Source organism: Anomaloglossus baeobatrachus, chromosome 8, assembly GCF_048569485.1.
Source record: "Anomaloglossus baeobatrachus isolate aAnoBae1 chromosome 8, aAnoBae1.hap1, whole genome shotgun sequence".
NCBI classification, from domain to species: domain Eukaryota; kingdom Metazoa; phylum Chordata; class Amphibia; order Anura; family Aromobatidae; genus Anomaloglossus; species Anomaloglossus baeobatrachus.
In genome coordinates, this window is record NC_134360.1 from 59,853,299 (window position 1) to 59,862,753 (window position 9,455).

Consider the following 9,455-nt stretch of genomic DNA (forward strand, 5'->3'; position numbering starts at 1 on the left):
GACAGGCCCAAGAACCTCAGCAGTCGGGGGGATGGACAGGCCCAAGAACCTCAGCAGTCGGGGGGATGGACAGGCCCAAGAACCTCAGCAGTCGGGGGGATGGACAGGCCCAAGAACCTCAGCAGTCGGGGGGATGGACAGGCCCAAGAACCTCAGCAGTCGGGGGGATGGACAGGCCCAAGAACCTCAGCAGTCGGGGGAATGGGCAGGCCCAAGAACCTCAGCAGTCGGGGGGATGGGCAGGCCCAAGAACCTCAGCAGTCGGGGGGATGGGCAGGCCCAAGAACCTCAGCAGTCGGGGGGATGGGCAGGCCCAAGAACCTCAGCAGTCGGGGGTATGGGCAGGCCCAAGAACCTCAGCAGTCGGGGGGATGGGCAGGCCCAAAAACCTCAGCAGTCGGGGGGATGGACAGGCCCAAGAACCTCAGCAGTCGGGGGGATGGACAGGCCCAAGAACCTCAGCAGTCGGGGGGATGGACAGGCCCAAGAACCTCAGCAGTCGGGGGGATGGACAGGCCCAAGAACCTCAGCAGTCGGGGGGATGGACAGGCCCAAGAACCTCAGCAGTCGGGGGGATGGACAGGCCCAAGAACCTCAGCAGTCGGGGGGATGGACAGGCCCAAGAACCTCAGCAGTCGGGGGGATGGACAGGCCCAAGAACCTCAGCAGTCGGGGGGATGGACAGGCCCAAGAACCTCAGCAGTCGGGGGGATGGACAGGCCCAAGAACCTCAGCAGTCGGGGGCATGGACAGGCCCAAGAACCTCAGCAGTCGGGAGGACGGACAGGCCCAAGAACCTCAGCAGTCGGAGGGAGGGGGCAGGAGGTGGATGGGCCCGAGAACTAAAGCAGTCGGTGAATGGATGGGCTTGGGAACCTCAGGCAGTAGGGGGGATGGGGCCAGGAACCTCAGCAGTCGGGGAATGGATAGACCCCGGAACCTCAGCAGGCGGGGAACGGGGGGGATGTAGATGGGCCCAAGAACCTTGGCAGTTGGGGGTGGGTGGACCCCAAAACCTCAGCAGTCGGGGAATTGATGGGCCCGGGAGCCTCAGCAGTTGGGGGTGGGTGGGCCCCAAAACCTCAGCAGTCGGGGAATGGATGGGCCCGGGAACCTCAGCAGTCGGGGAATGGATGGGCCCGGGAACCACAGCAGTCGGGGAATGGATGGGCCCGGGAACCACAGCAGTCGGGGAATGGATGGGCCCGGGAACCACAGCAGTCGGGGAATGGATGGGCCCGGGAACCACAGCAGTCGGGGAATGGATGGGCCCGGGAACCTCAGCAGTCGGGGAATGGATGGGCCCGGGAACCTCAGCAGTCGGGGAATGGATGGGCCCGGGAACCTCAGCAGTCAAGGAATGGATGGGCCCGGGAACCACAGCAGTCGGGGGGATGGACAGGCCCAAGAACCTCAGCAGTCGGGGGGATGGACAGGCCCAAGAACCTCAGCAGTCGGGGAGACGGACAGGCCCAAGAACCTCAGCAGTCGGGAGGACGGACAGGCCCAAGAACCTCAGCAGTCGGGAGGACGGACAGGCCCAAGAACCTCAGCAGTCGGGAGGACGGACAGGCCCAAGAACCTCAGCAGTCGGGAGGACGGACAGGCCCAAGAACCTCAGCAGTCGGAGGGAGGGGGCAGGAGGTGGATGGGCCCGAGAACTAAAGCAGTCGGTGAATGGATGGGCTTGGGAACCTCAGGCAGTAGGGGGGATGGGGCCAGGAACCTCAGCAGTCGGGGGAATGGATAGGCCCGGGAACCTCAGGCAGTAGGGGGGGCTGGGGCCAGGAACCTCAGCAGTCGAGGAATGGATAGGTGTGGATGGGACCAAGTACTTCAGGAGATGAGGAATGGATGGGCTAAAGAATCTCAGCAGTCGGGGGGTGGATGGGCCCAAGAACCTCAGTGGTCAATGAGGGTGGATAGGCCCAATAACCTCAGCAGCCCTGGAATGGATGAGCCTAAGAAACTCCGCAGTTGGGGGGGGATGGATGGGCCCAAGAACCTCAGCATCAGAGGGAGATGTCGGGGGGGGGGGGGTGAATAGGTGGATGGGTCTGAGAACTAAAGCAGTCTAGGGAATGGATAGACCCCGGAACCTCAGCAGGCGGGGAACGGGGGGGAACCTCGGCAGTCGGGGGGATGGACAGGCCCAAGAACCTCGGCAGTCGGGGGGATGGACAGGCCCAAGAACCTCGGCAGTCGGGGGGATGGACAGGCCCAAGAACCTCGGCAGTCGGGGGGATGGACAGGCCCAAGAACCTCGGCAGTCGGGGGGATGGACAGGCCCAAGAACCTCGGCAGTCGGGGGGATGGACAGGCCCAAGAACCTCGGCAGTCGGGGGGATGGACAGGCCCAAGAACCTCGGCAGTCGGGGGGATGGACAGGCCCAAGAACCTCGGCAGTCGGGGGGATGGACAGGCCCAAGAACCTCGGCAGTCGGGGGGATGGACAGGCCCAAGAACCTCGGCAGTCAAGGGGATGGACAGGCCCAAGAACCTCGGCAGTCGGGGGGATGGACAGGCCCAAGAACCTCTGCAGTCGGGGGGATGGGCAGGCCCAAGAACCTCAGCAGTCGGGGGGATGGGCAGGCCCAAGAACCTCAGCAGTCGGGGGGATGGGCAGGCCCAAGAACCTCAGCAGTCGGGGGGATGGGCAGGCCCAAGAACCTCAGCAGTCGGGGGGATGGGCAGGCCCAAGAACCTCAGCAGTCGGGGGGATGGGCAGGCCCAAGAACCTCAGCAGTCGGGGGGATGGGCAGGCCCAAGAACCTCAGCAGTCGGGGGGATGGGCAGGCCCAAGAACCTCAGCAGTCGGGGGGATGGGCAGGCCCAAGAACCTCAGCAGTCGGGGGGATGGGCAGGCCCAAGAACCTCAGCAGTCGGGGGGATGGGCAGGCCCAAGAACCTCAGCAGTCGGGGGGATGGGCAGGCCCAAGAACCTCGGCAGTCGGGGGGATGGGCAGGCCCAAGAACCTCGGCAGTCGGGGGGATGGGCGGGCCCAAGAACCTCGGCAGTCGGGGGGATGGGCGGGCCCAAGAACCTCGGCAGTCGGGGGGATGGACGGGCCCAAGAACCTCGGCAGTCGGGGGGATGGACAGGCCCAAGAACCTCGGCAGTCGGGGGGATGGACAGGCCCAAGAACCTCGGCAGTCGGGGGGATGGACAGGCCCAAGAACCTCGGCAGTCGGGGGGATGGACGGGCCCAAGAACCTCGGCAGTCGGGGGGATGGACAGGCCCAAGAACCTCGGCAGTCGGGGGGATGGACAGGCCCAAGAACCTCGGCAGTCGGGGGGATGGACAGGCCCAAGAACCTCGGCAGTCGGGGGGATGGACAGGCCCAAGAACCTCGGCAGTCGGGGGGATGGACAGGCCCAAGAACCTCAGCAGTCGGGGAGACGGACAGGCCCAAGAACCTCAGCAGTCGGGAGGACGGACAGGCCCAAGAACCTCAGCAGTCGGGGGGACGGACAGGCCCAAGAACCTCAGCAGTCGGGGGGACGGACAGGCCCAAGAACCTCAGCAGTCGGGAGGACGGACAGGCCCAAGAACCTCAGCAGTCGGGAGGACGGACAGGCCCAAGAACCTCAGCAGTCGGGAGGACGGACAGGCCCAAGAACCTCAGCAGTCGGGAGGACGGACAGGCCCAAGAACCTCAGCAGTCGGGAGGACGGACAGGCCCAAGAACCTCAGCAGTCGGGAGGACGGACAGGCCCAAGAATCTCAGCAGTCGGAGGGAGGGGGCAGGAGGTGGATGGGCCCGAGAACTAAAGCAGTCGGTGAATGGATGGGCTTGGAAACCTCAGGCAGTAGGGGGGCTGGGGCCAGGAACCTCAGCAGTCGAGGAATGGATAGGTGTGGATGGGACCAAGTACTTCAGGAGATGAGGAATGGATGGGCTAAAGAATCTCAGCAGTCGGGGGATGGATGGGCCCAAGAACCTCAGTGGTCAATGAGGGTGGATAGGCCCAAGAACCTCAGCAGTCCTGGAATGGATGAGCCTAAGAAACTCCGCAGTTGGGGGTGGATGGATGGGCCCAAGAACCTCAGCATCAGAGGGAGATTTCGGGGGGGGGGGGGGGGTGAATAGGTGGATGGGTCTGAGAACTAAAGCAGTCTAGGGAATGGATAGACCCCGGAACCTCAGCAGGCGGGGAACGGGGGGGATGTAGATGGGCCCAAGAACCTTGGCAGTTGGGGGTGGGTGGACCCCAAAACCTCAGCAGTCGGGGAATGGATGGGCCCGGGAGCCTCAGCAGTCGGGAGTGGGTGGGCCCCAAAACCTCAGCAGTCGGGGAATGGATGGGCCCGGGAACCACAGCAGTCGGGGAATGGATGGGCCCGGGAACCTCAGCAGTCGGGGAATGGATGGGCCCGGGAACCTCAGCAGTCGGGGAATGGATGGGCCCGGGAACCTCAGCAGTCGGGGAATGGATGGGCCCGGGAACCTCAGCAGTCGGGGAATGGATGGGCCCGGGAACCACAGCAGTCGGGGAATGGATGGGCCCGGGAACCACAGCAGTCGGGGAATGGATGGGCCCGGAAACCTCAGCAGTCGGGGAATGGATGGGCCCGGAAACCTCAGCAGTCGGGGGTGGGTGGGCCCCAAAACCTCAGCAGTCGGGGAATGGATGGGCCCGGGAACCTCAGCAGTGGGGGAATGGATGGGCCCGGGAACTTCAGCAGTCGGGGAATGGATGGGCCCGGGAACCACAGCAGTCGGGGAATGGATGGGCCCGGGAACCACAGCAGTCGGGGAATGGATGGGCCCGGGAACCTCAGCAGTCGGGGAATGGATGGGCCCGGGAACCTCAGCAGTCGGGGAATGGATGGGCCCGGGAACCTCAGCAGTCGGGGAATGGATGGGCCCGGGAACCACAGCAGTCGGGGAATGGATGGGCCCGGGAACCACAGCAGTCGGGGAATGGATGGGCCCGGAAACCTCAGCAGTCGGGGAATGGATGGGCCCGGAAACCTCAGCAGTCGGGGAATGGATGGGCCCGGGAACCTCAGCAGTCGGGGAATGGATGGGCCCGGGAACCTCAGCAGTCGGGGAATGGATGGGCCCGGGAACCTCAGCAGTCGGGGAATGGATGGGCCCGGGAACCTCAGCAGTCGGGGAATGGATGGGCCCGGGAACCTCAGCAGTCGGGGAATGGATGGGCCCGGGAACCTCAGCAGTCGGGGAATGGATGGGCCCGGGAACCTCAGCAGTCGGGGAATGGATGGGCCCGGGAACCTCAGCAGTCGGGGAATGGATGGGCCCGGGAACCTCAGCAGTCGGGGAATGGATGGGCCCGGGAACCTCAGCAGTCGGGGAATGGATGGGCCCGGGAACCTCAGCAGTCGGGGAATGGATGGGCCCGGGAACCTCAGCAGTCGGGGAATGGATGGGCCCGGGAACCTCAGCAGTCGGGGAATGGATGGGCCCGGGAACCTCAGCAGTCGGGGAATGGATGGGCCCGGGAACCTCAGCAGTCGGGGAATGGATGGGCCCGGGAACCTCAGCAGTCGGGGAATGGATGGGCCCGGGAACCTCAGCAGTCGGGGAATGGATGGGCCCGGGAACCTCAGCAGTCGGGGAATGGATGGGCCCGGGAACCACAGCAGTCGGGAAATGGAGGGGCCCGGGAACCTCAGCAGTCGGGGAATGGAGGGGCCCGGGAACCTCAGCAGTCGGGAAATGGAGGGGCCCGGGAACCTCAGCAGTCGGGGAATGGAGGGGACCGGGAACCTCAGCAGTCGGGGAATGGAGGGGACCGGGAACCTCAGCAGTCGGGGAATGGATGGGCCCGGGAACCTCAGCAGTCGGGGAATGGATGGGCCCGGGAACCTCAGCAGTCGGGGAATGGATGGGCCCGGGAACCTCAGCAGTCGGGGAATGGAGGGGCCCGGGAACCTCAGCAGTCAGGGAATGGAGGGGCCCGGGAACCTCAGCAGTCGGGAAATGGAGGGGCCCGGGAACCTCAGCAGTCGGGGAATGGAGGGGCCCGGGAACCTCAGCAGTCGGGGAATGGAGGGGCCCGGGAACCTCAGCCGTCGGGGAATGGATGGCCCCAAGAACCTCAGCAGTCGGGATGTGGGGACGAGGCTGGGCCCAAGAATCACAGTAGTCAGGGGAATGGTCGGGCCCAAGAATCACAGTAATCGGGGGAATGGACGGGCCCCAAGAACCTCAGCAGTTGGGGGAATTGACGGGCCCAAGAACCTCAGCAGTCGGGGGGAAGGGGGGGAGGTTGGGAACCTCAGCAGTTGACGGGAACGTGGGAGGGTGGAGAGCCCTGGGAACCTCAGCAGTCAAAGAATAGCACTATCATTACATTGGATAAGGAAATCAGATAAAAAAAAAAAAAGTAGAAGCTGTAAGCAGACACAATATGGAGGCCAGACGGTTCAGCAGGGCTTGTGTTCTGTGCGTAGACATACTATCCAGCCTCCAGGTGGTGGGTGCATGTCTGAGGATTTTAGGAGGAAGTCCTGATGGAAACATCTTTGTGATGTCCATCCTCCTCTGCAGGTAACTGTTTAGTGGAAGCCTACAAATATCTACGTCCAATTCACTGGTCCTTAGAGAACAGCGGGGGCGGGGCTTAACCCTGTACCGCAACCGCGACCCAGGGCAGCGACCTGGCAGACCCACAGCGGGACGGGACAGCCCGGGGCTGCGACCTGCCAGACCCACGGCGGGACGGCCCGAGGCTGCGACCTGCCAGACCCACAGCGGGACGGCCCGAGGCTGCGACCTGCCAGACCCACGGCGGGACGGCCCGGGGCTGCAACCTGCCAGACCCACGGCGGGACGGCCTGGGGCTGCAACCTGCCAGACCCACGGCGGGACGGCCCGAGGCTGCGACCTGCCAGACCCACGGCGGGACGGCCTGGGGCTGCAACCTGCCAGACCCACGGCGGGACGGCCCGAGGCTGCGACCTGCCAGACCCACGGCGGGACGGCCCGGGGCTGCGACCTGCCAGACCCACGGCGAGACGGCCCGAGGCTGCGACCTGCCAGACCCACGGCGGGACGGCCCGAGGCTGCGACCTGCCAGACTCACGGCGGGACGGCCCGAGGCTGCGACCTGCCAGACCCACGGCGGGACGGCCCGAGGCTGCGACCTGCCAGACCCACGGCGGGACGGCCCGAGGCTGCGACCTGCCAGACTCACGGCGGGACGGCCCGAGGCTGCGACCTGCCAGACCCACGGCGGGACGGCCCGGGGCTGGGACCTGCCAGACCCACGGCGGGATGGCCCGGGGCTGCGACCTGCCAGACCCACAACGGGATGGACTGATCATTAGTAGATAAACCTTTGGAGGTGGTCAAGAGATGTCGCCCATCTTGCCCTAAACTGTGGCAGCGTTTCTCGCCAATATCACAGTACACACATTGCACTGAGGATTCTACATCGCAGTCTCATGTATGGGACTGCAGTGATTGGACAGGACATGAAGTGGGCGGAGCTTAGAAAGGACCGGTCCCGCGGATATTATCCACAGCAGTGCATTGTGTAGGCCGCTCCGGTGCAGGGCCTGTGGCACGGCCTGACCTCCGCCATCCTGACCCCGGAGCAGGCAGCCAGTCGCAGGTGCTGGTACATCTGTGTGCATAGGCCTCTCGCCGGCCTGCACCTGACGCTGAGCGGTGAATGGAGGGACAGTGATGGAGGAGCGCGGTACCTTTCATGTCTCGCAGCAGCTTCATTCCCATGGACGAGATTTCAAGTCTGAGCAGAAGCCAAAAAGCAAAATGCCGTCCTGTGCTCTGCAGCTCCGAGCCTCAGCCTGGGGAGGAAAGGTGCTAGCCCTGCAAGAAGCCAAACAGCCGCCCATCCCCCACCGCTGCCGGAGAAGCCGCCGCACATTGGCTGCAGCCGCCTCCTGCCCCTCCAATAGCGAGCGGCTGTCACATCAATGGATCCGTCCTTAGCTCTGCATACACTGTCGCTCGCTGACCTGTGGAGGATGGGGAAGGGTTAACAGATCTCCTGGCTCAGGGACAGAGGAGTTCTCCTAACAGAGAATGGGCAGACACCAGAGAATAAAAGCTGAACACCACTGATCCGCTGTAGAATAGGGAACGTGGTACCCCATCACATCACAGATACACAGCGCCACATTGATGAGCGATCAGACGGAAACGGATCAACGCACGACGCGACCAATGCGTAATATGCAGATATATATATATACTGGAGATCAAAATTAGAGAACAATGTCTGATCAGTCGCATTTGTAATCTACATTGATGAACATTTGGAGGTTTCCTGTAAGGGGTGCACCATGCAACAAGAACAGGGTTTTACAAAAGATCCAGAGTTTCTCAACATAAAACCTTTATTTTCCCCAAAACATGATGATCATAATTAGAGAACAGCAATGACTGTAGCACAGAGAAAGATTATAACTAAATTTCCTGCAGGTAACAACAGTCACCGATCAGTAGGGCGTGCACCGGCTGTCGCTGTGAATGACATCTGCAGCCACAGGACATCACTAGTCTCTCTCACTGCTCTGGTGGGATTTTGGTCCACTCTTCTTCCAGTCTCTCCCACAGTTCTTTGACTGTTGTGGGTTCTTGGCCATAACTTTGTCACTAAGGATTTTCCAGAGGTTTTCTATTGGGTTTAGATCAGGACTCTGGGCTGCGGCCATTTCATTACTTCAGTGTTTTCTGTTTCTATGGACTCCTTTCCCGGTTTTGCTGTGACGGGGAGCATTGTCCTGCATGAAAATTGCTGGCTGATTGAGTGATGAACACAAGTAAGGAACCACGTGTTGTGTATAAGGTTCTGATCCACACTTGCATTCACTCTGCCATGTAGCTGTATGAGAGGTCCAACTCCTGCTGCAGAAAACATCCCCCAAACCAGGACCCTTCCTCCACCGCCTTTCACTCACTTCTTAACACACTTTGGGTTCAGTCTTTCCCCACTTTGTCGATGAACATAATGTTTCCGATCACACCCAAATAAATTACACTTGCTTCATCACTAGAATGAACTGTGGACACTTCTCCTCTGTCCACATAACATGCTCCTCACCAGAGGGGAGTCTAGTCTTGTGATTCTTTCTGCTGAGAAGTTAGGTCACTGCAGAGTGGGCTTTCAGTCTAAATCCTCTTAAGCATCGTGACACTGTATGACAAGGCAGATCCTTACCCTGTTCACTGTTGGACTGGCGAGCAATTCCAGCTGCAGTGATGAAACGATTATCAATGGAGATTCTCCGCATTATCATGTCTTCTCTTGCATTTGTCTTTTGAGGGTGACCAGCTTTCTTGGGTGACATGAAAGAGTTTATGATGTTGTAAAGATGCAATATATTTTCAAAATCACAGACTTGGAACAACCAACGTCTCTTGCTATGGCTGATAGGGTCACCCCTTTCACCTTCATCTGGACAACCTGCTGCCGGAGGGTTTCAGTCACTTTGGAACGGCACACCAGTTTTGCAAAG

General features: G+C 61.6%; 1 protein-coding gene across 1 annotated transcript in view; it reads right to left on the reverse strand.

The window, feature by feature from the left end:
- The window catches only part of DAG1 (dystroglycan 1), a 42,517-nt gene extending 34,678 nt beyond the window's left edge, over window positions 1-7,839 (reverse strand). Inside the window, exon 1 of the mRNA XM_075321709.1 lies at window positions 7,677-7,839. The gene's annotated coding sequence lies outside the window, so the exon portion shown is untranslated. The remainder of the gene's footprint in view (window positions 1-7,676) is intronic.
- Between the last annotated feature and the right edge of the window lie 1,616 nt (window positions 7,840-9,455).